At 33.9% G+C, this 26,480-nt stretch overlaps 1 protein-coding gene across 13 annotated transcripts in view; it reads left to right on the top strand.

Annotated features, from left to right (window-relative positions):
• Positions 1–26,480, top strand: part of GULP1 (GULP, engulfment adaptor PTB domain containing 1) — a 204,863-nt gene that overhangs the window by 90,750 nt on the left and 87,633 nt on the right. The window contains exon 1 of one of the 13 annotated variants that reach the window (XM_023528956.1): positions 22,204–22,382. The exons of the other annotated variants lie outside the window; for them this stretch is intronic. The gene's annotated coding sequence lies outside the window, so the exon portion shown is untranslated. Of the gene's footprint in view, positions 1–22,203; positions 22,383–26,480 lie in introns of those variants that run through there. 13 annotated transcript variants of the gene reach the window in all.

Raw genomic sequence — 26,480 nt, 5'->3', positions numbered from 1 at the left:
AAAACACTTTTATTGTTTCAAAATATCCCAAGGTAACATAGAATGAGTCCAGCCATTCTCAGTTAATTTCATGTTTTGCAGAATGATAAAACTAAACCAAGATGCCTTTGTGCTGTGTTACAGGAACACTGTTCATTTGCAAAGCCCTTTTCTTGGAATCCTTTGCCTATTCTGTGACTAATTAAAAATTAATAATACTTAATAATGGAAAAGGAAGGAAAGATAAAATCATCTAGAATAAGGTGGGACATATGCTTTTAAAATTTTACTGACTTTATCTTTCCAGTGATTTTTCAATTTTATAAGTATTGATTTTACTCTTTAAAATGAAATTTTTTCTATGCAGCTCTCCTCTCTTCTTCCTTTCTTCTTTCTTGTCTTTCTTCTCTCCCTCTTTTTCCTCCTTCTTTCTTCAGCTCTTCTGTTGGATGGAAGTAACAGGTCTCTTCCTGAGGTGATGAAAATGTTCTACATAAATGTAATTAGATTATGGTGATAATTGTACACCTTACAAATATTCTAAAAACCATTAAATTGTATATTTTAAATGGGTGGACTCTATGGCATGTAAATTACATATTAAGCAAGCTGTTTTTAAAAAGTAAAATGCCAACCAGAGATTTAACTAAGGTGACTGACATAAGTACAAGGACTCTAGCTTAGTATTATCTCAGATTGGTTACAACATATCACTGAGCTAAACACTCAGTTTCAGGACTCAGTTGGTATGGCCTTTCAGATAACAATCTTGCACTTTTTAGTCTTGTGATAGAAGAGGTGGACTGAACAATCAGAATATTGGCACAGTCACAGCTTTAATTCACCTATATCAATTTGTGGGTTTTGCGTCCTATATCCTGGAAAGGGAGACTGTCAGTGATAATTCAAAGATAGGATTTGCCCTTTATGAAGACAAGCCACAGGGTAACAAGCATTTGAATAAATAGTATTCAATTAAAAAGTGATCGAATCACACAAAACATTTACTGCATTTAATCAGATATAGCTGGGTAAGTATACATTTATTTTTTTAAGCTGAGTAAGTTTTATTTATTCTCAAGTAAATGCTAAATTCACAATGGCAAAGACTGATTTTTTTTTAAAAAGAATTATACTTTCTGTTTTTGAAAAAGTTTCGGGTGCCTGGAAAATAGTCTTCATCTGCATCAGAAAATTTTTCAAAATACTTAACAGTTAAATTTTGTTGCAAAACTGAGTTAGTGAGAATCCATGCAATCAGAATATATGTAGCATTATACAAATGCAATGTTATTTTGTTTTTATTGTTTTGTCAAAGCAGTGTCAATTTGGTTGTTTTTGTTGCCTTGTCTTACTCATTAAGATGGGAAATTCCTTTCTCCATTATCTCTTATGACATAGCATGGTTGCTTTTAAATTGACTGCTCGTTTCTCAGGTGTGGGCTGGGACCCCTCGCTTCTCACATGGAACGTCCTAAGCTGAGCTACTACCCCTCCCATTTCTTAACCGCCACACCATGGGTGTGCGGCCTGCCCATTCCTCGTCTCCGCCCCTCCTACCAGTTTCATCAGTGGCTTCTTCTGTATGTCCTTAGGACTTCTGTTTAGCTAAACTTAAGGCGGTTCTCAAGGGTGGTGGTTCTGTAAGTTTAGCTGTAATTTTGATGCGATCATGGGAGGATATGAGTACAGCATTCACCTACCCCACCATCTCCAGTTCTTATTCATGGTGTTTTTTCATATCCTCTATTTTTTTCTTAATTTTTTGGCACATTTTGAAAAGTTAGGTTAAAGTTTAATCTGATTTGTTGGCAGGACTTTTGGCATGCTTTCATTACTTGCAGAGATATTATTCTCCTCATTTTCTTTTACATTCTTATTACAACTTTACATGAGATTAGAACACAATCCCATTTTTGTTTTTAATTTTTGGCATGCAATTAGGTGTGCTGAATTTCAGGGAAGAAAAAAACCAGTGGCTTAATATCTTCTTTAGCTTCAGAACTCAAAAACTCTCTGTTCTATAATTTTCCTGAAGAAAAAATTATAGCTTTATAAAAGATAAAAGTATAGCTTTATACTTTCAGATTTATCCTGGCCCTGTCTTCTCCTCAAGTTTTTCTGGAATTTTCCTTTAGTCACTTTTATTCTAGTGTATCTTAATTTGTTTCTATTCTCAGAATTTATCTTTGTGACATGAGCTTTGAGAAATTCATAGGGCCCAGATTACCACAGCCCTTTTGGACCTAAACACAAAAACCTCTTGCCCATCCCATTGAGTTGGAATGCAAAAGGCCCTCTCAATTTCTGTGGTTCTTATTGAGAACGTGTTGGCTATTTTGGTGTGTTAAATGGCCATTTGATTTTCTTCACTTTCTCCATCATTAATGCTGATATCATAAGTGTTTCTGGCTGGCAATGGTTTACCTTAACCTAATTGCATTATGAGATTCTTGGAGATGGCTTATGTACCAGCCATTTATTACTTCATACTTTTTTTGTGTTAGAGTCCCATAGGCATCCTCAGCTGGGTCCTCTGCTTAGGGTATCACAAGGCTGAAATTAAGCTGTTGGCTGAACTCCATTTTCATCTATAGACTCTGTGAGGAAAGAATCTGCTTCCAAGATCCCTCAGGATGTTGTCAGAATTCATTTTCTTGCAGCTATACAATTCATGGCAAAGCCAATGAAGGAGAGACAACATCTGTTCTTCTTAGAGAATTTAGGGAAAGGCTGGGCTCTCCTCACAAGCACTTTTCGACATGGCTCTTTGCTTCTTCAAGGCCAGAAGGAGAATTTCTCTCTTTAGAAAGGGCCCAGAGTCTCTCTTTAAAGGGCTCTACTTGATTAAGTCAGATTCACCCAGGATAATTTCCCTTTCAAATAACTTAAAAGTCAACTGTTTGGGGACCTTAACTGTATTTGCAAAATCCCTCCATATTTACTATATTGCTTAATGTAATCGTGAATGTGATATTCCCTTATAGTCACTGGTCCTGCCCACTCACAAAAAGGATGTGTACACTAGGAGGAAAGAATCTTGGGGTCCATCTTAAAATTTTGCACATCACATTTGTCACTTAATTTTGTTGTAGTTTTTTTTCTAGATTTTTCATTTTGCTATCCTGGTTGTACTATCTCTTTTTATAAAGGAATTCACAAACTAGGCCACCATTATCACATTTCCCAGAAATTCTATAATTAAATTTTTATGTTAACAAAATTAAACAGGAGATGCTATCAAAATAAGAAAAGATACTATAGCATTGCAGGTATGATCTTATTTTATCAAAGTATAGGCTCTTAGACCTTTATTTATTTTGGGATTATCTTCCTCACTAACTTAGATGCTCCTTCCAAGTTCCCTTCAGAGAAACATGTTCATGCCTCTATCAAGACAATGTCCCTGAATCTTTCATAGAAATGTAGAAGTTGTGCATTCCAGGTTATGTTTTGTTCCCCAAGAATGAAGAGCATTAAGTAAATTTACTGATTCCTTTTGAAAATGTTCTTTAGGCCTCTTTAAAATTCAGAGCCCACATGATCTAATTGGCAGTTGCACATATCAAGTTGAAATTAGAATTGATTACACATATACATTGATATCATCTGTTTGTTTTATTTAGAGGTGAAACAGCATTTCTTTTTCCACTTGGCTTCAATATTTGGCAATCGAAGTGCTTGGAGTTGTAAGTTACATCAGCATAAAAGACTAAAGGGAACTTTAAAAAAAATAACCCTTCAAAATCTTTAGCAGTTTTGAGATCAAACAAAGGTCAGCTACTAGTATGTTGTATCTTATCATCCATAAATAGGTATTAATTTCCCAAATGCACACAGTCCTAAGCCTATAGATCAGCTGTCAAACATGCATACTTCCTGGCTGACAAAAAACGATATGTTGATGTTGTGTTTTTTGCCCCCCTGAGTAAAAGATTTAAAATTAAACATCAATTTATATGGATATTTTTGATGATTTTCTTTAGCATTATTTTATAACCATTACATTTAATCCACCTTTAATGAAAATATTTTATTATTTCAAGAAAATAAAATTAACTAAAAGCAAAAGGATTGCAAATTGATGCTGGAAGCGAAGCTTTACATATTAATAATTTATACATATTAATAATCAACTGAAGAATGTAAAAAAAGTAGGAAATTAAAACTTTAAGAAATGTAAACATTGAATAATATAAAAATATTTTTACAGGCCATCTGTAAATTAGATCTTATTATCACAAATATAGCTGAAAATGCCAGATAATTCAATCAATTATATCATCTTTAATGTGTACTTGAATATTTTTGAAAAACAGTGATTATTTTGCATGCTACATGAACTGCATTTTACCCTTCGTTCTAGTTGGAACCAGGCTCAGGCATAAAGAAAACAACAGATACATGGCTTTTGCTTTAAGATTATTTCTTTAAAAGTGTTTTTCCAAAGTTAGAGTAATATTAGTACAGAACTATAAGATAGAATTGCTTAGAAAGTATTCAAAATAGAAACTTTGACTCACAATTTACCCTCACATTTCCTTATCATTCATTCTTTTCCTTCAGGCTCTCACAGATCATGGAACTCTCACCTTCTCCCAAATCTGCTATACCCCTCAGTCCATCCAGTAGCAAGAACTTTTGGCTCCACTCTCGATTTTGTATACACAATTGACCAATTTTCACTTCTGCATGACCAATACCTTAGGCCAAACTACTTTTTTGTATCATTTCCACCAGACCTTCTACTTGGCCTACTTGCTTTCACTCTTGTGCCACATTCCTTCCCTTCAGTGGTCTATTTTCATTTATTGTCACAGTGATACTTTTAAGTAAAAAGTCATACCACCTTTGTGTTAAATCTTACCAGTGTCTTCCCTGTTATTCTTAGAACAGAGTCTGTACTCCTTGACCATGTTTATCAAGCCTGACAGATCAGGCCTTTCCAACTTCTGCTCCTTTCACTTTCCTTCTTACCTGCAGCCACTGCACACTGGCTTCTTTGTTGCTTTTCACAATGCTTGTAGGCTTGTTTTTTTTCCTTTTGATCTTGTCAGAAATCTTGACTTACCGCTTCACTTCTCTCAGGTCTCTACTCAAAAGTCATCTTCCCCATGCAAACCCTCAATTTAAAATAGTTCCCCATCATATCACTTTCTAACATGTTACCCCGCCTTGTCCACCTGTTTCATAGTACTTTCGCTGCCTAAAGTCACTATATATATATATGTGTATGTATACTTTTATTTATTTTTTTTAATTACTCTCTCCCCTCCTGTTCTCCCCTGGAATGTCATCTCCATGAGAACAGGGAGTTTATCTTCAGATATATCTTCTCAGCACTCAAATCAATGCCTGGAAATAAAGAAAGTGTTCAATAAATATTTGTGAAAGAAAAGAAGAAGGGAGGGAAGAAAGAAAGGAGAAAGGAAGGACAAGAGGGAGGGAGAGACAAAGGGAAGATGGAAGGAGTGATTTCTTCAAGGCCTATTTTCAGTGTCCTTCTAAAAGGAAATGACTCTTTCCTTCTACTCACAGCACATCTGATAACTGATATGTGAGTTTTTCCATACCAAACAATTCTCTGATTCTTGGAGGACACAAACTGGATATCCTTCAATTTAATTCTGATACTATCTACCTGATGTTAGTGCACACCTCATGGGATAAGTGGTCAGTCATGATAAAAATAAAGAAAAAATAGGATACTAAATATAGGAGACCAGCTATATTGAGCATTTGTTATGAGAAAGGTGATATAGGAAAACCATAAATAAATTTACTGTGTTGCATCAAGTAGTAGTAGATGTTAGAAAAGAAATTTATAACCTTATTCTTTTATCCATGTCGTATATTTTCCCAAAAACAGAGCATAACCATAAATCTAAGAGAATGCAAAAGTGAGAAAATAACACAGAGGGAATAAATAAGTTAAGAAAATATGTAAAAATAAAGGTGAGTTGGTTTATGAAATGCATATCTTGGAGTTCTAGCATATTTGCTAACATTAGGCCACGAATATGAGTTCTGAGATTTCTAAAATCCAGAACAGATAAAGAAACATAATTCATAGTGTCCATTACATAAAAACATATCTCTTGTTGGGAGACCATAGAGATCATTTTACATTGAGCTGAAAGGCAGAGTGGGTAACTACTGAAGTTCCTTTCAAGTCTCGCTGTTACTAAACTTAACTGTAGAGAAGTTCCATTTTGAAATTAAGATAAAAGCCAGGTTGTCTATAGACATAAACTATCTGAGAAGTTATCTGGAACACCTCTGTCTCAAGGGTAAATAGGACATTAATGTATTTTGTGCAGAATTACACACACACAAGAATTTAATTTGATATTATAGTATCTCAACTTTGTAATGACTCCTGTCTTTAATTTATCACCTTTGTTGTGTATTATGGCTACAAAATTTGATTAACAGCAATTTTCACTAGCCATTTTTGTAAGAATTAGAAGGTATGTAAAACATCCAGACCTACTTGTAAGTTATCAACTGGAAAGTAGAACCATAAGTAATCAGGTACTTTGTTACTCAGTACTTCACTCTAAAGATTATTTTTGATAGAAATTCCCATCATTGGGAATTTTCATTTCTATTAATGGCAAGATGATATAATAATTCTTTTTAATCAGTCCTCAGATATATGCTGGGACTTTATGCTCAGCACGATGTTAGGAACTGTAGGAGGAGGGATGGGGAAAAGGAGATGTAAGAAGTGGCCTCCACCCTGGTTTGCTTACACAGAGGGCAAATGTGGAACACTGGGTTGGCACTTCACAAATCAAAGTTTGGAGATAAATACAATATAACTGACATCTACATAGCACTTGAATATTTACAAAATACTTCCCCATGTGTTTGATCTTTCCAGAATCCATGTATTAAGAAGAAACCACAAGATTTTTCTTATTTAAAGTCTCCTAGCACATATAATAAATGGTAGCTATGTATCAGATACTCTATAAACCCTTTCACATGCTCTTTCATGTAACCCTAATTAAAAAATAAGTGGTTATTATGACCTTTAATGTTTAGGAAACTAAGGCCAGGGAGGGTTGATATTTAGCCTAAATCACACTCTGAATTTTGTAGCTGGGAATGAAATCATATTTTGCCCTATAGGTCCAGTGAGTGTCCCACCAGTGAATTCCCAGTACTAGGAATCCTATCACTGGTGCTCTGCTCAGACTTGGGTCCCATTCCCTGGCAGCTGAAACTCTGCAATGGGTGTTTGCATTCAGGCTCAATCGTCCACCCACAGTGAGTCTTCTAGAAAGATATCTAAAAGGGGAAATCGGAAAAGCATATTATCTTAACATCAACACAAGTGATGGAGAACAGAGAGGCCTGGTGCTGTCAGGTCCACCTTGAGTCCAGGCCCAGCACTGTCCACCACTGTCCTTTCTGTCTTCTATGGTTGGTTAAATGAGCCAGTAAAGACCTTCCTTTTCTTGCTTAAGCTAGAACTGATTTTTTTAAAAATTTAGAAATAAAAGAACTCTGGCTGTAAGTTTAAAATAATGGAACAGATATAAAATGGCTTCTGTTTACTGAACAAGCAGACGTTTTGAATTAGACTTTACGATGATGGATTGAGTTTAAGATTATTGGTTTTCAAAAATATGAAAAATAGCCTTTAAAAAAAACTAGGTGAAAAATGTTAAATGTCAGCTAATAAAAATGGTTTTTTTATTTTTAGAATGCCAGTGAAATTCTTCTTCTAATAATAATTACAGAGGTTAAATTCTTTGTGTGGAAAGTAAAATAATGGACACATTTGGAATGGAAACAGTGGTGGTGGCATTTTAAGTTTATGTGTAAATGTCAAAATTAATTTTCTCCCCTTTGATGTTTTTGAATAAAACATAGAACCTCTTACAACAGTATATTTTCTGCCCATAAAGTAATGTAGCTTCTTTTCGTTGTTATTTTGGTCTTTGCTTGTGATGTTTAGCTATACCTGGTAAATGGAGTTAAGTCAATGAGTCTTTAGGTCATGTGTAAAGTCATTAACTTTATTAGCCACATTCTGGGCATTTTATACAATGAAGAGTGAAAGAATAAAGTTGTGATGGTGTATAACCAACTTGCTTTCCAAATAAAAAGATATTTAGATGTTATATTTATAAAAAATAATACAAAAAATACTTTTCGAGAAACTTATTTTCAGAGAAAATATATAAAGTACCTGGAAATTGTTTTGTTTTAATTTGGTTACTAGGTAAAGGCTGAGTTGCTTTTAGGAAAATAAGACTAGAGAGCCTGGGTCTGAATCTCTTACTTACTATTTGAATAACTGTGGATTAGTTTCTCAACCTGTTTCCTTGTGTATAAAATAGGGTAATAAGAGTACCTACCTGATAGCATTATTGTGAGGATTATTGAAAGTAATTTTTATAAAGTGTGAGAAACAGTGCTTGGCTTATATTAAAATGTAATAGCTGTCAACTATTTTAATGATAGGAAACAGTCTTAAGGGACTTAAAGTCTGGGTGCCCTATAAAGAAAACAACAACAAAAACAAAAAACAAAAATTCAACAACCATTCATAGCTTTAACTATTAAAACTATTCACATTTTAATCTCTACTGGTTTGTATCATGGTCTGGGAGGGAAATAAGAATTAGCAAATATCCAGAGAGATGTGGTAAAGAACTGGCTAAAGCGAGGGACCCACCCTGTCTTCACTTTTTTGCCAGTATAGTGGTTAGCCAGATGTTTTCAAGCTGGACATATATTTCCAGGTCTTCACAAACTCCACTGCCCTGTGATGCAGTTGGCATGACTTACATGTTTATTTTACTTCTTTCTTGATTCTTGAAGGCCTCTGAGTGTCGAGCGTCTTATCTAGTGCCGCATAATGTTATATTGTAGACAATGAATGGGAACTCCCTATGGCATTTTAGTCAACACTAAACACAATGGCTACCATTTCACCATAAGAAAAAAAACGTTTGTAATGGTTGCAACTCTAGGACCTAATGAGTGAAGCAAATATAAAGTTAAATGGAGTATTTCTCACTTAGTACAGGATTTTATCAGTTTATATTATCAGAAGTTTAGATTACAAACCTACATACTGTTGTTTGAAAGTCTCTTGTTAAAAAATGATTATATAAAATAGCTTCAACTAAAAAATATGAAATTTCTAATTTGAATCGTAGCTGAGAATGAAATTCAAAATATATCAGAGTAATGATTCTAATTTATTTGCTTTCTCTCAGAGGAAAGTCAAGTGCACATGTTTTCTTCTTTTCCAAAAGATGGTTTTAGAAAATTTTTTTTAAAAATTGACTGTGGCATCCCAGTTTGTCTCCTAGTGCCCATGGTCAGTTTCTGATAGTCTTGCCCATTTTCTATTCTACTTTGGCCTTTATTACTTCTGGCCCAGACCATTGCAGTACACCCTTAGCTCTTCTTTCCACCTTGTAAAGTCTTCTTATTCAAATTATCCTGTTCTCTGCTGCCAGATTACTCTTGGTAAGATACATTTTCCTTGATCAATATCTAATATCAATACCTTTCAAAGTATCGTTTTCTACCCTAAATTTAATTGCAAGAGCTTACTCCTCCATAAAGTCAGCCAGGAGTGATTCCTGTCTTCACTGAACTTCGGGATCATTCCTAGTTCATAGGCACGGGGCAGTTATCCATGACCACATAGCAGTTTGTGTGTATGCCGTTCCTTTCTGTCATCAGCACATCAGCACATAACTGAGCTGGCATGTTGAAAAGTGCCAAGCTCCATGCTTGTTTGATCATAAGCAGTCAATAATTCTGCAGTTGTGCATTCCGGTTTGGCAAATGTTCCCCAAATTGCCTGCTAGGATTTAGACAGATTCTACAAAAGTATTCTGTACCTTCCTACCTAAAACTGACATTATCTTATAAAATTTTTTTTTAAGAATCTTGTTTAATAATGTATTTTGAATTTATAGAATTGTAAAAATCTGAAGGGATTTCAAAGCAGATTTGAACTGATGAAGTCACCTGCTGCTTTTAATGTTAACATTCTCACTGTTTTGACAAGCTTGTAATAAAATTTAACTTTCTAATTGTCAAAGAGGGAAAGGTTTCCACTTCATGAAGAGCTAGAACTTTGAGTTTTTTAATATTCTTAGTTGTGGATCCCAGGCCTATATTGTTTTTTGCTTTGTTTGGTGCATAAACCTTGAAGTCGATTCGTGTTTCAGTTCTAGGTTTCCTCCTCAAGCTGCTAACTCTGTCCTGCCATCATCTATGCTGGTCTCTCAATAAATAAAAATTAAAACAAACAACAGTGACAAAAAATATTTGAATTAAGAATTGTTAAAAAGACATAAAAGCAGACAAGGAAGACATAAGTTCAGAACCTGTGTTTTACTGTAAATAATTAGGAGAGTGATTCAGATACATTAAATGTGAGGGAAGACTCAAGAGAGGCTCATTTATGAGTGGCCAAAGCTGTATTTATCCATTCTGCTAAATATATGATTTCATACCAAACGCTGTGGTAGTCATTAATTTTGATAAAATAAATATAATATTTTTGGAAGACAAGATTAGCAATAAAAAAAAAGTATATTTAAGTCCTCTGCATAATTCTTTTTAACTTCTTATTATAGGCTCTTTGGGCCTGTAGCACACATTAATGCCCCATTCTGTTTTTTTTTTTTTTTTTTTTTTTAACAGAAGTCTCTCATTTTAGGTTGGGATGGTTTGGCATTACCAAGGATATTTTCATTTAATTTATGCTCAGTTCTTCTATTTTTCTTTTTTCTTTTTTTTCCATTCTAAATTATTACTAATCCTAGAAGTTGAAACAAGTTTCTTCTGGATGACTTTTATGGATGGGTGAGGAAAGGCAGTAAAACAAAACTGAACATGTCAGGTAATTTTAAGATTTAACTTCAGCCTCTGTTGCAAGGAATGACAGTTTAAGATATTTAAACTTGTTTATGATTATAGATTTATATGTAGGGAATCTGCATAGCCTTCAGCCATTCTCACATCCTTATCAGTAAGCCCACCTGAAGAAGCTAAAATGTCTGATATTCACTTTCTCATGCCTGTGAGACCCACTTCTCCTTGGGAGCCTCTAGAAAGTTTTGTGGGTTCTTTTCCTGTGATAAAATGAGATACTCTTCTAGCTACATTTGTATGTGTTTAGGTAGATAGGAGCTGCCACTGTGAAGGAGCAACCTAACAATAAAAGCCACACTGCTGATAATGGGAGAGCGGAAGAAATGAAAGCACTATGGACTTTAATGACAGCTTTATGTTGTTGTATTTACTAACTTGAGCACTGTTTGCCTTCTCATTTCTTGTTATGTAAGATGATAAACCCCTGTGATGCAAAACAATTTTAATCAGTCTCTTACTTGCATCCCCAAAGCATCCTAAGACAAACTATATCCACTTTTTGGCTACTCAAGACGGCAGCATAAAATTATGCATAGGATACACTTCTAACTTTCTAGATTCTGAGTTCAGCCCTGCTTACTAAATCTTTGTGTTTTGGGTTCTGCTATTCTGACTGGTTATAGGTTACTTGTCTGTCCTTCCCTGCCACCAGTGACTTGTCTGTTCTAAATCTCTTTAGTATTAGTGCTTGTTTTGTTCTCTAAGATCCTCTCTTCCCACTGTATGATAACCAGGCAAGACTTTAAAACATTAAATTTCAATTTACATACAAAGAAAGTCTTATCTGAACTTGTATATATGAAGCATGATTTTACTTAATGATGTATTGATGTTTCTTGCTAGATGTTAGACATTTAGGAATAAGAGTTGTTAGGACACTTTCATTGGACCCAGTGGTATTTTGGAGGAAATATGCTTTATAATAATGAATCCAAGATAAGACTCAGCCCAATATACTAAGAAACTCAAACATTCATTAGAGTCACATCAACTTACAGTAAAAATCTGACTCTGCCACTTGATCCGACACATACATGTTAGTAAATCATTTTGCTACATTAGTGTGGATACTGTCATATTGAATTGCTACCACTCTGAGAATATTATTTTGAGAAGTAAATGAGACGCTATATTTAAAGCATTGATTCATTGCCAGGCACATACTAGATGTCAAATATATTGTACATCAACTTTGCATAGCTCTCTGAAAATGAGACTGAGGCAAGGAATTCTAGTTATTACTCTGTTAACATGCTGTTTTTATTTATTCTATATTCATAGACTGTATGACCCTCTAAATGTGTCTTGTTTTCTTACCAGTGAACACAAGAAGTCCTTTGGGAGAAAACATTTAAATTCATTTCTTTCATGGTTAAATATAAAAAGTATCAGTAATTGATGCTACTCTAAGAATATAGAGTTTCTTCTAGTCAAAGCAAAAATCAGACATCTAGATTGAATACATAACTTGAATCATCAGAGCATGTAGTCTGTCAGGTCCGGAAATAAGAAGTAAAGTCAGAGAGATATGGTTTGGATTCTAAGACAGTGGAATTTCTGGAACATTTGATCTTTTATAGTGGTAAAAAATTATAAGCATCTTAGAAGGTCTATGATGAAAAGCTTAAATAAAGGACAGCATGTGTGAAATATAGTGTAGATGTCTCCTGAACTTGCTATTAGAAAACCTAGGGTTAGTATTTACTGTGTCTCTTACCAACTGTGTGATTTTGGGAATATTTATTGATAGCCTATATGGATCTCTGTATCTCTTTCAATAAATTTAAGATAGTATTACTTGCTTCTGAGAATGGCTGTATTAAATGAGAACATATGTGAAAGCATCTAGTTATATAGCGCCTGACACAAAATAGGCACACAGTAGATGTTTGTTGAATCACATATCTTTCTTAAATTCAGTGTTTGTCTCCTCTTACCTCATTTTCCCTAGCCTTGCAGAGAATCCAAATATTTATCTTGCAAAAATATCCTAGTTCTATAGTAACTCCACTGTCATTTGTCTTGTCATGTAGTAAAGTTATCCTTGGGGTAGGAAATTTATTTCATTATTTTCACTTCTATCTTCATCGATAACTTTTCTGTGCATTCCTCTCCTCTTCCATCGAATATCTCTCTTTGATTCTCAGCTTTACCTGCCTCCCCAATATATCTGTATATTTTTCTCACTAAAGAAATTGTGTAGCAATGAATACTAATTAGATGGTAAATATACTTCTAGTAACAGTATTATGGAACTGAACATATAATAGTATCAGAATACAGATGGCACAAGAATTGTGAGACATCATTGCTTCCGAGGGCTGATGTGTGCAGCATAGAGTAGCAGAACAGCAGTAAAGCTAGAAAATTAAAATAGATATTTCTGCTATAGATTTTCCAAATGAGAATGTTTCTGCTAATGCAAAGGATTGCAAAGCAATTCTCATCGCTACTCTAGGATTCAGAGTTTTGGAATGATGCCTGGACATAATGCATTGGAAGGGTTGTAGGAGACTATGACTAAAGAGAATTATTGCCACATTATTGGCAAATTCAGTGAGAAGTTGGTTTTGTTTGAACTGTCAAGGAAGTGGAGGGCAGCAGTAGTTCAAAAGGCCTCTGTAGAATATTTTTTCATTTTTTATTCATTCAGATAGTTATTCTCATCCGATTCTCTTTCTTTTCTAATATTATCCATTTATATTTCAGCTAATTCAATTTAATCTAAATCCAACCAATATTGCAATATGAATGGCTTACATTTTAATATATACAAATTGATAATTATCCCAAGTAACATTAATTATATGATACAAAGAAAATGCCCAAAATATGTATTACATTATTGTCATCAACACTATAAAATATATTTTAGTGATCTTGCACTGTACTTCTGGCATTATACCAGGTGGTTTAGGATTTACAGAATGTGATAAAAAATAATTCTGATTTTAATAGAGAAAGTAGAGATTTTCTCTCAGATTCACATGTATTTATTTGTCTACTGTTTTTTTTACCTTAATATTTAAAATATTTAATTGTTTATTGGCTTATGATGAATAATATTACAGCATTAGTGTGCATAATACAGTTAAATTCTACATATTATATTTTTTGAATCATTTCTAGTCAATATTTTGATTTAGTGGAATAACAGTGACCTGGAATATAACCAGATGGAGGAAACTAGTGCACAAATTTTGTAATGTCTCACTATGTGTGTGTGTGTGTGTGTGTAATTATATTATTTTCCTCAAGTGTTAAAATCCATGCATCCTGTAGACTCAGATGAATTACTATCATTTTCTTTAACTCTCTTCAATTTAGAATGTTTTACTTAATATGATAGAAATAGATGATATTAGAACATGAGATTTCTAAGCCAAAGATGTTTTCTTTAGTAGATATATTTGGACTTACTAAACTTTCAGAAGAAGTTGCTCTTTCATTGTCCAAAGGAGGGAATCCAGCAGAAACAAGGGTAGGATTCTTCCATGTTATGGGAGCCTCGACTTTATTATTCAAAAAGGTTTACAGTTCAGTGTGAAGCACCATCTGTGTCACAGCTGAACATCATTAAGCTTCAGCATCATTTCTGCCTTCTCAGTTCCCAATTTTTCCCAAGCAAATGAAAGGTTTTACCTTTACCTTATAGAAAATTACTGTTAGTGAATGAGTATATACACTCATTTAAACTGTAGAATTTAATGACTCATTTTAGCTTAAAACAAAGCAGCACTGATGCCTGAACAGTAAATTTTGTACTTTGGTGATTTCTCAATTTGAATTTTTAAACAGCTAGTTTTCTAATGAATTTTTCTAACAATTTATGATCTATAAAACGTGATATATTTCAGGAGAAAGATGCATTGTTGTTTTACTTTACCTGGCCAACATTGGCATAGAAGTGATCAAAGACAACAGTTTAGTCACTTTTGTTGGACTGCTGAATGAACACATTTATAACGTTAAAGGAATGAGTCGGCTGCATATTGTTACATATGGTTTGCATTATGAAAACAGAATGTTAATAGCAAAAAAAAAAAGCACTGGGAAACATGAGAGAACGCCATATTTATATTTTCTTAAAGAAAGTTTTGATTTCACCTCCACCAAGACAAGACTTCTTTATAATGGTGCATATACTGTATTTTTATCATTAAATAATAATTATTATGATTCTGTAATATGAGTTAAATGGATAGTTTCCAGCACTTGAAATGTATTTTTACTTTGCCAATATTCCCATAATTTAAAAAAATGCTTATTTTAATTTAGGCTTCTTGTTATTATTATTCTCATTATTAACACTGTAATTGAAAACAAAGTGTTCTTGTTCTGCAGATTGTAAAGAAAGTCACTGAGAAATTTACATCTTGTCTTTCTTTTCAGTTTATTCTTCTCTTTGATTTCCCTGCTAAGGTGTACTAGGAGAAAGAGGAATAAACCTCAGATTCTATCAATGCAATTCAAATACATTAAAGCACTTTGTTTCTATGCATGTAGAAATACGTATCTTCATAACATACAGTAAATTAAAGTTTTAATTCAGAGCTAAGATAGATGGACCTCAGTTTATGATAGTAAATACTATGTTTAAAGTAGAACAGTTCTGCAATGAATAAAGTAAAATTTAAAAAAATAAATATATGTAGAGTTATGGTGAATTGTTTTATCATTATTTGAGTATTTATATAATTTGGATCATTAAAAGTAAGTATATATACTATATAACATTCAATATGTCTTAATACACAAACTTTGCTTTCTAAATAAAAGAAGGCTACATACCAACCTGTTTTATTATTCTCAGACAAACTAGTTTCTTCTCTGTCTGGTTGTCAATCCTAAGCTTGTGCTTTTGTGACTCCTATTTTTATATATTAAGAATAACAAGTATGTGTTTCTATAAAGAAATCACATGACAAGTAGGTGCTTCACCTCCAGGTCATTGGCTTGAAAGTAGAGACAGCCTACCATGATTGAGCCTGACAACATTTTTGTGATATAAAAATACAAAGTAAGAAGATGGTTCAAGTCTCCTTGTTAGATATTAAAAATGCCAAGGAATATAAGGAGACCGTGCTTTTCCCCAACATATGTATGAACTTTTCAAACCCACATTACATAAAAGTATTTCTCACTTTATTTCCTGCAGTTCTCAACAAGATTTTATAGAGCTTCTTGTATTTTCTATCATGAACGTAATTATTATACTGTTCACATGTTTTTCAAAACAACAAATACTAGGTGCCCTGTCCTGCTCCAACTGCTGACATTCTGACATGTCTTCCTCCCTCCCACTCCCCACATGAGAACCTCTAGTCCAAAGTAATCCAAAGTTAGTCTTTGTATTTTTCATAGTTAGAATGTTAATATTTTATTAATATAACAATGTGCCATATTTCAATACCAGTAAACATCTTTAAGACTATTAGAAATTATAGAATTAAGTGGTAACACAATGGAAAACTCAAGTATAACTTTGCAGAGGATTGCCTGTGAAACAGTGAAGTTAAATGGCTATAGCTATTAAAAGACGTGCTTGCTTTTTGAGATAAATAAATGACTCACTAATGTCTTCCATTTATTTATCATAACAAATATTTATGTGTTAAAATTAGATAATTCACAAAATACTGACGATTCTTTTAATTTTGTATGTGAGCACACATCAAAGACACTAATAAAATAGGGGGAATTCAAGAATATTTACATATTTAGAAATGTCAATGCTTATAAATATTAAAATTGTTATTGCACTGTAAAACTATTTCACACTAAAATTATTATTCTAGATTTTTTTGCTACATATTTTGCTACAAACCTTTCTAGGAAATGTTTACAAGAATATTTTCATATCATTAAATCTGTGCTTTTATAGGAATTAACATCTACATAGATTGGGAGATATGACTCAAAAATCTCTATTTCCTGAGACAAAACAAAACCAGACCTGAGTAAAAATATAAATGTTCATCACAAATCTCAGAGTACTGGGAGCTCTAAGGGTTACTTTTGCTTTTCAGTAAGCAATGGCTAAGTAATTATTGACATATTCAAAGACATGGAACAAGGGCCATATTTGGTTTGGACTTTCTTTTTTTTTTTTTTTTTCTCAGAATAACTTGCTTAAACATAACTCTTAATTAACCTGATATCACTCCATTTAGTGTGTAGTCCAAGGGAAAAAAGGAAATTATTCCATGAATGGAATGGTGGAGGTACTAAACAAAAACTTTTATGGCCGAAAGCTTTCCTGAAAGTGTTTATTGAGCCAAATGCTATCCAGAAAAGAACTAGGTCCTGGAGCATGCCATTTAAAAACCACCAGCATCTGGGCTTCATGGAGAAGGCAACATGTCTTTTGTCTTGGAGTTGACAGGCTCTTTATGTTTCGGGGAAGAAAGATAAAAGTTGCTTTGAAAGAATTCACATTGGCTACAGATAAGGGGGCAAGAAAAGCTTAAGTGGGAACAGTTCTAGGATAGATGCACAGTCCATAAGGGAAAACTATTTACTACTTTTGATTGGTTGAAGGCAACAGTCCTGGAAGTTCATGCATAAGCAGGATTCTGTGGCATTTGGTAGTTACTATAGACATTGATTCAAAGCTCCAACATACACTGTTTGTGAGCAGTCTGTTGTTAGTTGGCCCACAGCTATTAACTGGTTAAACAGTCTTGTCTTTCACTCTCCAACTCACTATGATTTAATTTAGGACATCCCAGAATTTTTCTGTTGTCAGAGGCCAGAAATATGAAGAGAGGTCAGGATTTCAAGATTTCCAATAGGAAAAGATCTTCTAGATTAGAAATGTGTGGTCTGCTCATTATAAGTGCAAATGCCTGAGTTCCTGCGGTTGGCCCCTTCTCTCTTCTCTGTAGCTGCAGATACCACTGGACTTCAGCTCCCCAGCCCAGAATTGCTCACTCCCTTCTGGTAGATCAGGGTCAAAAATGTCTAATTGAAATTACAAATTAGGCAAGAAGACTTACTGGTGAAAATGATGGGGAAGCCTAAAACTTAAAACTCATGTTACTAATGTGTAAAGTTAATCAGTAACTGTGCTTTCCTGTTAGATCTTCAAGAAAGCCTTCTTGGATGTAAATGTATTAGTATGACAAACATAATGTATTAGAACGTACCTATGTGTATATCTTCCCCTTTGGTTAATTTGTGAACAAGTTTTTACACTATGATAATTCAAAAATAATTCTAAAGCAAAAAATTATAACTGAATATTCATGTTAATTATGATAAAGGGATATGAAAAAGACAAAACAATTGTTTGATGTAGCTTCTAAGGCTGAACCAATTTCAAAGGCAAGTCTTATTTCAGTATATGAAATGTAATTTATCAATACATTTTTGTCCTTTTTTCTCTCTGTGTTACTTGCCTGAAAAAAAATCCCAGTTTCTGTTGATGACTAGATACTCTTTTTCACTTAAGTAGGTAATGTGGCTGGAACAAACACATGCACACACAAATTAAATATATGTTTAGATTGCAGTCCTCATCAGGTCATTAAAATTCCCCAGAATTCAATTGCCTGGCCTCTTCAATTTACTCTTGTATTCGAGATGACTATTTTCTGCCCGCTCCTCTCCACTCTCATCTCTTTTCCTCCTCTGTTTTTCTCTTCTCTAATCCTTAAATCTCTTCATCTTCCTCACTCAGAGGTAATGACATACTTATTTAAATAATAAAATACATGCAATGAGAAATTTCTTGAGAAGAGAATATTTTCTCATCACTAAATTTACTGAACTACCAAATTTTAAATGTCTCAGACTTCTTATCTGTTATAATGAGTGAACTACCTCTCTTTTTTTCTAAGGACAGTCATTTTGCTTGTGGATTTGACCATTATCTCTTTACGCCTGTTCAAGAAATTCATTCCCGCATTTATCCTCTCTTTTTTCTGTATCATCAATTTTTTCCTGTTAATTTCCCATCAGCGTAAAAAGATGTACAGTAGTACCCAACAAAATGTCTATTCCTGAGTCTGTGTCACCCTTCAGTCTTGCATTATTTCTTGCTTTCATTTGTCAAAAAATTCCTTGAGTTTCTCTACTTCCTCACATATTATTCTCTCATGAACTACCACCAATCAAGCTGTTTGAGCCCCTTAACCCCTGAAACTACAATGCAGAAGTCATTGAAAATCTGCATGTTTTAAAACCAATAGCCATTTCTCAGGCTTCCTCTATGTAGACAACTCCATATTATTTAATCTTCTCTTAATGAAAACATTCTTCATTTGGATGCCAGAAGTATACACTTTCTTGGCTTTCACTTGACTTCAATGGCTGTTCCTTAACCTTCTCCTAGCTTGATCTTCTTATTCTCACTAGTTTATAAAATGTAGTGTGCCTTGGGCTTAATTATCATTTTTCTATTTATGCCCACTTTGTAGCTGTTCTCACTATCTGTAAACTGGTTACTTCACAAATCATATCTCTATTCCCATGCTACCTGCCACTCCACACTCCTATATCCAACCATTCACTCAACATCTCTTCTTCGATGTTTAATAAGGTATCTCAGAACTAACATCTAAAACAAGGATCTTGAATTCCACCTTTCAACTTTGTTTTCCCGAAGCATCCCCCTCTCCATAAATGGAACTTTATTCAGTTAAAAGGAAAGTAGTGTTTGTCCTTGAGCTCTTTCTCTTCCACTCTCAATATCCATCCATCAATTAGACTGGTCAGCTCTCCCTTCAAAATATAAATCAAATAATACTGCACAGGTCTTTAAGATATGACACAGTGGAAAAGGTACCAAAATTTCAAGAACTTTATGACAAAAGTTAAAAGAGATATCTATAGCTCTAATGGTATTTAAGAGATGGAGTGAGGATGATGATAATGCTATCAGGTGTTTGAAACTGGGATTGAATAGAACAAAGCAAAAATGTAGGGAAGAGGAAGCTGTTCTGTTCCTCTGAGATAAGAGAGAAGGTAAAGAGAACAGGCAAAAAGATGAATGACTGGTATTTGTATTTCAGTCTTAAAGTGGGCAATCACATTGCCCAGTTGACTAGTGGAGATAAAAAAAAAAAATGAGGAAATATTAAAGGGCCGACATCAATCATCTCAGTAAAGTAGGAGACAAGATTATCACCTAGGATACGACTTGACAAGAGCAGAAAACATTTGAAACAGCTGCTATGAGATATCAAAGGACAAGGAATAAAAGGAATACTAAGTATCTGGAAGGGCCCAGTCTAGATGCCTTAGTTGTATGGAAAGTATAATTTTTCAGTCTCAAATGAGCTTCTGCTTTTTCCTATACTCAGAGGCAGGGGCTCTGACATCACCCCATAAATGCCCACAAAACTCCATGTACCCTGGGTAACTAAATAGAGAAGAAGAACAAGAGTGCCAGCCTTGTGCCAAGATTTATATATTGATGGCAGGTACACAGCATTGAAATAATCCTGCTCCTTAGGGCTATTCAAAGTCACTGTCTTTCCTCTATTTTATTCCCTTTTATGCCATTCCTTATCTCTTTTCCCCTCTTTACCAGTCAGTTGTTTAAAGTACATATTTTTGTTTGTAATTTTTCTTTTAATATTGATATTTTTTTGTATATAAGCATTGCCTATTTGGGGAGTTATCTGGTTCGCCTTGTTTGTTGCAATCAACATTGTGTCTAAGATCTATTCATGTTATTGTTTGCACATTTAATTATTTTCTACTGGTGCTCGAAGACCAGATTGCCTCCAGCTTCTTACTACTACAAACAATAATGAGATTTCTCACGGAAGTCCTTTGTGGATCTATGAGAATTCCTTTGTGATGAATACTCAGGAATGGAGTGTCTGAATTATAGGATATATGGACATTCATTCAGTTTGTTTAAGCACTATGACTTGTTCTTCAGATGGAGAGTTTATTTATTTAATCTTTGCACTCCATAATTTATCTATAAATTATACCTATTGTGCAATTTAGTCCATTTATATTGCTTTTTAGAATTTCATCCATTATATTTTCTTAAAAATATTTTCATGATTTATTTTTATTGTTATACATTTTCAACAAATTTTGAGAGCTAAGATATATGTTTGTATTACAATAAAATGTATTGTTTTAGAAAACTTAATTTGTTAATTAACTTTGTAATTCAACAGATATTTACTATAGATATGAACTAGATGCTAGGGATGCAAAGATAACATTTTTTAAACACAGATTCATTTACTTTTCTAGGACATGCTTTTGTAGTTCAGTTGATGGTGAAATGAAAACACCCATTAGTGCCAGAGAATAAGAGGGCTAGCTAGCTCTACTTGAGTAGGTACATTGAAAGGAAAATTTGCAAATTAGTTCAGTGAAGTAGGTTGGGGTTAGTTGCCAGAAATCTTCCTGAATTTGATCAAATGTAGTGTCAAATAAAAAACAAATCTGGATTTAAGTAAGGAGAGTCCTTATGTGAAATGATTATTGCAATAAGGGGAAGGGCCATTAGAATAGGGAGAATGTGCCCACTATCTATCTCAAAGACAAGGCGGAAAAAGACTCTTTTTATAAGGAGGAATGAATAATGTGAGAAAGAATAGGATGTGGGAAGGTAGGATGATTTGAGGTGTTACAGTTGGGACTGTAGTGTAGGGAAAAGATCTTTTCGCCCTGAGGTCAGCCTATTCTTAGGAGAGGTTATGAAGGAAGAGTTGAGTCTGCTAAACTGAGGAGTGGGTCAAAGTTCAGGACCCTGGGAGAAAGAGAGAAGTTTACTTAAATTTTGGTAGCAGGTCTCTTGTCCAGATTAGTTAGTGGCACAAACAGTATGGCTAATCATTTATGAAGCTAAGAATGGGAATTTGGAGGGTCTTCGTCTGGCCTTGTCACAAGTAAACAAGGGTAGTGCTCTGACTCTTATCTATGTCAAATGGGGAAGGGTGGTTCTTGGCAGTAAGCCATTTCCAGAACACAAAGGGGTGAAGGAATTTCCTTAACATTTGTTATTTTCCAGGATCCCTGGGCTAGTGTAAAGTTCAACATGATCAGGATAGAGATGAAGATAAGAGATTTAGAAGGAGAAATGTTTTGGCAGCTATATGTGAAAGACTGATCGAAACCCACAGGAAGAAGACCATAGAATTAAGGAATACCTTAGTCCCAATAAAGTTAAAAATAGGGCATACATGATTTTAGTGACAGAAGCAGAATTCATTTTTAACTGTGACTAAGCAGTATTGTATGTGGGCAAGTGTGGTGGTAATATCCAGCACTGCCTCTCACAGTAAGAAAAGCATGATTTCCCAGTGTAAATATTTGGAAGCTTTGTTTTTAAAGATTAGATTTTCTGCCAATCAGTTCTCTTCCAATGAGACCACTGACATTGTGAGATGCTCTGCATATCAAGGGAGAAGAGATAGGAGAAGTTTCTTCTGAGGGCTGCTTTAAAAGATGATGAAAGGAATAACTTCTCTCTCTGACTTGATTAAAACTCTTAAAACAAAACTGTAAAAATGGTAAGTCTATACATATCTATAATTACTGATTGTTAGAATTAAATGTGAGGATAAAAATGGGACTTACTATACAAAATACCAATCTAAAAACAGTTGATATTAAAGCAAGAGATTTAAATGAGAAAATTCTTTTCAAGTGAAATACTTTAATAAAAAGCAGAAAATTTGAAACTGAAATAAAAATTTTATATTGTTTTGTTTGTAGAGACCAACTGAATCTTCACACAACATATATTTTACAAATTCTAGTCTTAAAATCCATAAAGTCTTGAGTCTTAGACTCTAACAGCATTGAGCGGTCAAGCTATTTTACTGTGGTCTTCCAAACAAATTCATATAGTTTTGCAAAAGATAATGCTACCTGGATAGTTGAATCCCACAAGTTATCACTCTTAGTTAGGTTATGGATATCACAGTTCTTGGCGAAATAGCTAAAGCACAGGTCTAAAAAAGATGCAGTTATTATATACAATCAAAATAAAAAGAAATTATACTGTTAGAGAAAATATTGAGTAGGACTTCTACAAAGAACTTCATATCTAAGGTTCAAAAGGAAACTAAACCTAGCTTACTCTTAGGTCTATACATAGGAGATCGTGTGTTTTCTATTGTAAATAATGATTTCTTCAATATACAGAGTTTTGTCTTTTAAAATATTTCTCTTAGCATAATTTGTTTACTGTTTAATTATCTCATTTTGGAGAAAGATAGCTGACCACCCATTGAGGACACAAGATAATGAAGAAAACTCAGTGAGAAAGAGTTAATTGATCATTGAATGGAGTTTTTGTGAAAAATCTCAGTATCTAATTGTTGAAATAGACTGCTATAAGTCTGCTAAAGTTTAGCTCAGATATTTATACACACTTATAGAAGTATATTGGGACACTCATCAAATATATGTGAAAGAGATTGCACAGAAAGATTGAGAATTCCAATACGTCTCCTTCCCTGGAGCTTTCACTCCCTTTGTTCTTAATGTAGTCGGTAGTCAGGTGACCGAAACCTGCCTTTGCATGAGTACCAATTGAAGGAATTGTCCTCTATTTGACCTCTCTTCATTACCATAATAAATGACATACCCACCAGCACCATGACAGTTCCCGCTTAGTCCATATGTGACCAAAAAAGGGGATGGCAACCCAATTCTCAGAAATTTCCACCCCATTCCACAGTCCAGAAAGATTTATGAATATTCCTTCCCTCAATTAAAGGTAACCCATCTCCTAACCCTCCAAACCCATAACATCGCAATGCCAGTGGAGCTCGGGGAGCCACATCCATGCTCTTGGAGTGCGCTCGCATGGTTCATCAAGCTTTCGCTTTAATAAACCTTGCAAAACTATTTCACCCACTCTCTTAATTTCGATCCTCAGAGGGTCAGTGACCCCAGTGCTGGTAACACTAAGGGCACAAAAAGGACTCATCAATGTCCTCGTCCTCATTATCTGAGTAGTAGTGCCACCTCCAGTGCAATACACCGAACAAGGGGTATCTCTAGAGTACCCAATCTCTGCATGGAATTTTGTGGTATACCAACATTGCCATAATTACTGCTGAGATATTTATTGTGCAATAAATACGTAGAAGATTTACAGCTATGGAAATGACTTGAATATACCTCATCATTACAGCAGATGTTATTGTCAGAATAAAGTGATTCAGATGTCATAGCTTTCATTGTCAGAAAGGCTGTTTGTGCCCATTTTTCTTTTTTATTCATTCTAGACTTTATTTTGACTTCATTCTTGGCATTGCTGGAAATTCAGATCCTTTTTATTTTGTTTGACAGATTTGGTATTTCTGGATCTTGTATATTAAGATTTTCTCATGTATAAGCCATTCTGAAGAGTTGGACACACTATCAGGTGCCCAAAGTGCTCCCCGTAGACCTTCTCCCGCTCCCAGTCAAGGGTGTTGGAGAACATCCTAGAGGAGACTTCAGTGAGGACCATGGATGGCTCCCTGAAGGCTATTAGCCATGTGGCTAGGAGCCCCTTGCCCACAATAACCACGCACCATACATGTTCTGCCCTTCTTCCTGAAATCTTCTTTCCTCCTCTCACCCTTAGCCGCTACCCCTCTGGGAAATGACTGTTTACATCTATTCTGCAGCTTTCCCCTTGAAAATAGCAGTCATCCTGTGCTTCATTCACTCATTTTCACTGGTATCTACTGCTTCTATAAGGCTTGTTTCTATCCACAGAGTCCCACATCCATTCCCTCTTCTTCTCAAAGATGGAAAATTCTTTGAAAACAAAGACCATATCATATTTATTTTTACTTCTTTACTCCTATAATGCTTGTCACATAATGTGGTCTCAAAATGTATCTATTGAAAGACCAAAGGATTTTTTATGAGTATTATGAGATGTGGGTCAATATTGTTAAAAAAGGAAAATAATGATAATCATTTATATCCCAAGTCAGGGAATTTCAGAAAATTATAAATGTATATTCTTTAGGACATATCACACGGCTTCCTCTCCTGGTAATGTGAAATTTCTCAAATTTTGCACCTGTTTTCTTGGCTACACTTAGATAGTATTCATCTATAAAAGTAAAGACCTTTACAAATTACAGTCATAAAATACAATGAAAAAGAATATTATAAGATGTCTTACAATTTGGAGATTTAAGGAGAGAACCTTTACAATAGACACTTACTAGATCAAAAAGAGTGTTAGAAATGTGTGAAGTAGAATTTGGAAGCTTTTATTAACCATTGCAAGCAATGAAGTTCTAATAGTTAGCCATTACTTTATTATTTAGCAACCTGGAGGTATTAATTCAGGATCTAAAATTGTCTTGACATTTTCTCATTACCTTTTGAATTAAATATTCAGAAAAGCACACAAACAGTTTGAGAAAATACATCTTGTGTGCATTCACAAAAGCAACTTTTTTTTAACTTCGCCTAGTTTACCTTCCTAGAACTAAACCTAATGATTAGACTTCATTATTTTAGCATTATCTCTGATCTCTTGGTGAACAAGATTTTAAAATGATTTATGACTTACATTAATGTGGTCTATGTTGCAATCAATTTTCAGATTTTTAAAAAAATTTTTAACCTTGAAAGAATTCTAGGAACATCTGCTTTTAAATGCACTCATAAGGATAAAAATAAAATTCAGAACCAGCTGTTTTACAGGTTTGCATATTCATACCATATATAGTTTCTTCAGTCATAATAATATGATTTAATTTATTATTTTTTTAAATAAGAGTTTGGGCAGCAGGTTGCAAAGCAGGAAACTGACATTCATTAAAAAGTCACTAAACTTCTTCTGAACTAATCTATAAATATCAGTGGATTTCCTATGGTAAATCAGTTTTCCAACGTGGATATGCTGGATTTATTTAAAAAAATGATTGTCGATGCTAAACTTTTTTTAAAGTTAGGCTTATAAAAGGTTAAATTTGTAGGGTAATGAATACCAGTTGGCCTCGCAGTGTTCTGTCAATGTGGTTACTGATTTTTAAATAAAATTTGGGATTAAAATAATTCATTTAATGACCTACCTTTAATGTTTTTGGTATATTTTTACATTTTTATTTAGAGATTTAAAATTCTTTCCAATTGGCTTTAAACTTGGAATGATCATGTTTCAATAAATTATGAATTATAAAATGTTTTCTCAATCACCTTTAAATATTTCATTTATATTTTTGAACATAGCCAGATTTACTATAGATATCAAATGAATTAATAAGGTTGCTTAATGATATTTACAACATAAATATTTAATATAGGGTCTTTCCTCTAGACTTTTAAGAAAGATAAAAGCAAAAATATATAATAGTGTTTTGTAAAGAAATTCAAAAAAGGCCTTAAAAAAATCACTTTTACTTTCCCTCATATATAATGAGATTTTCTGTTTCTTCTTGATTAAGCTTTGGTCCTTTCCATATTTTGCAGATGTTGTTCCTTTGTCTTCTAGTTTGCAGTATTTCAGATGTGAAAACTGCTGCCATTCTAATCTGGTTCCTCTGTACATAATGTCTCTTTTTTGGGCTGCTTTTAAGATTTTCTTTGTTCCTGGATTTGAGCAATTTGATTTTGATGTGTTATGGTGTAGTTTTTTTTTCTTGTTT

The sequence above is a fragment of the Pteropus vampyrus genome, unplaced genomic scaffold (genome assembly GCF_000151845.1).
Source record: "Pteropus vampyrus isolate Shadow unplaced genomic scaffold, Pvam_2.0 Scaffold2, whole genome shotgun sequence".
In the NCBI taxonomy this organism is placed as follows: Eukaryota; Metazoa; Chordata; class Mammalia; order Chiroptera; family Pteropodidae; genus Pteropus; species Pteropus vampyrus.
The sequence above is the reverse complement of the archived record's forward strand: the minus strand, read 5'-3'. Positions and strand labels throughout refer to the sequence as shown.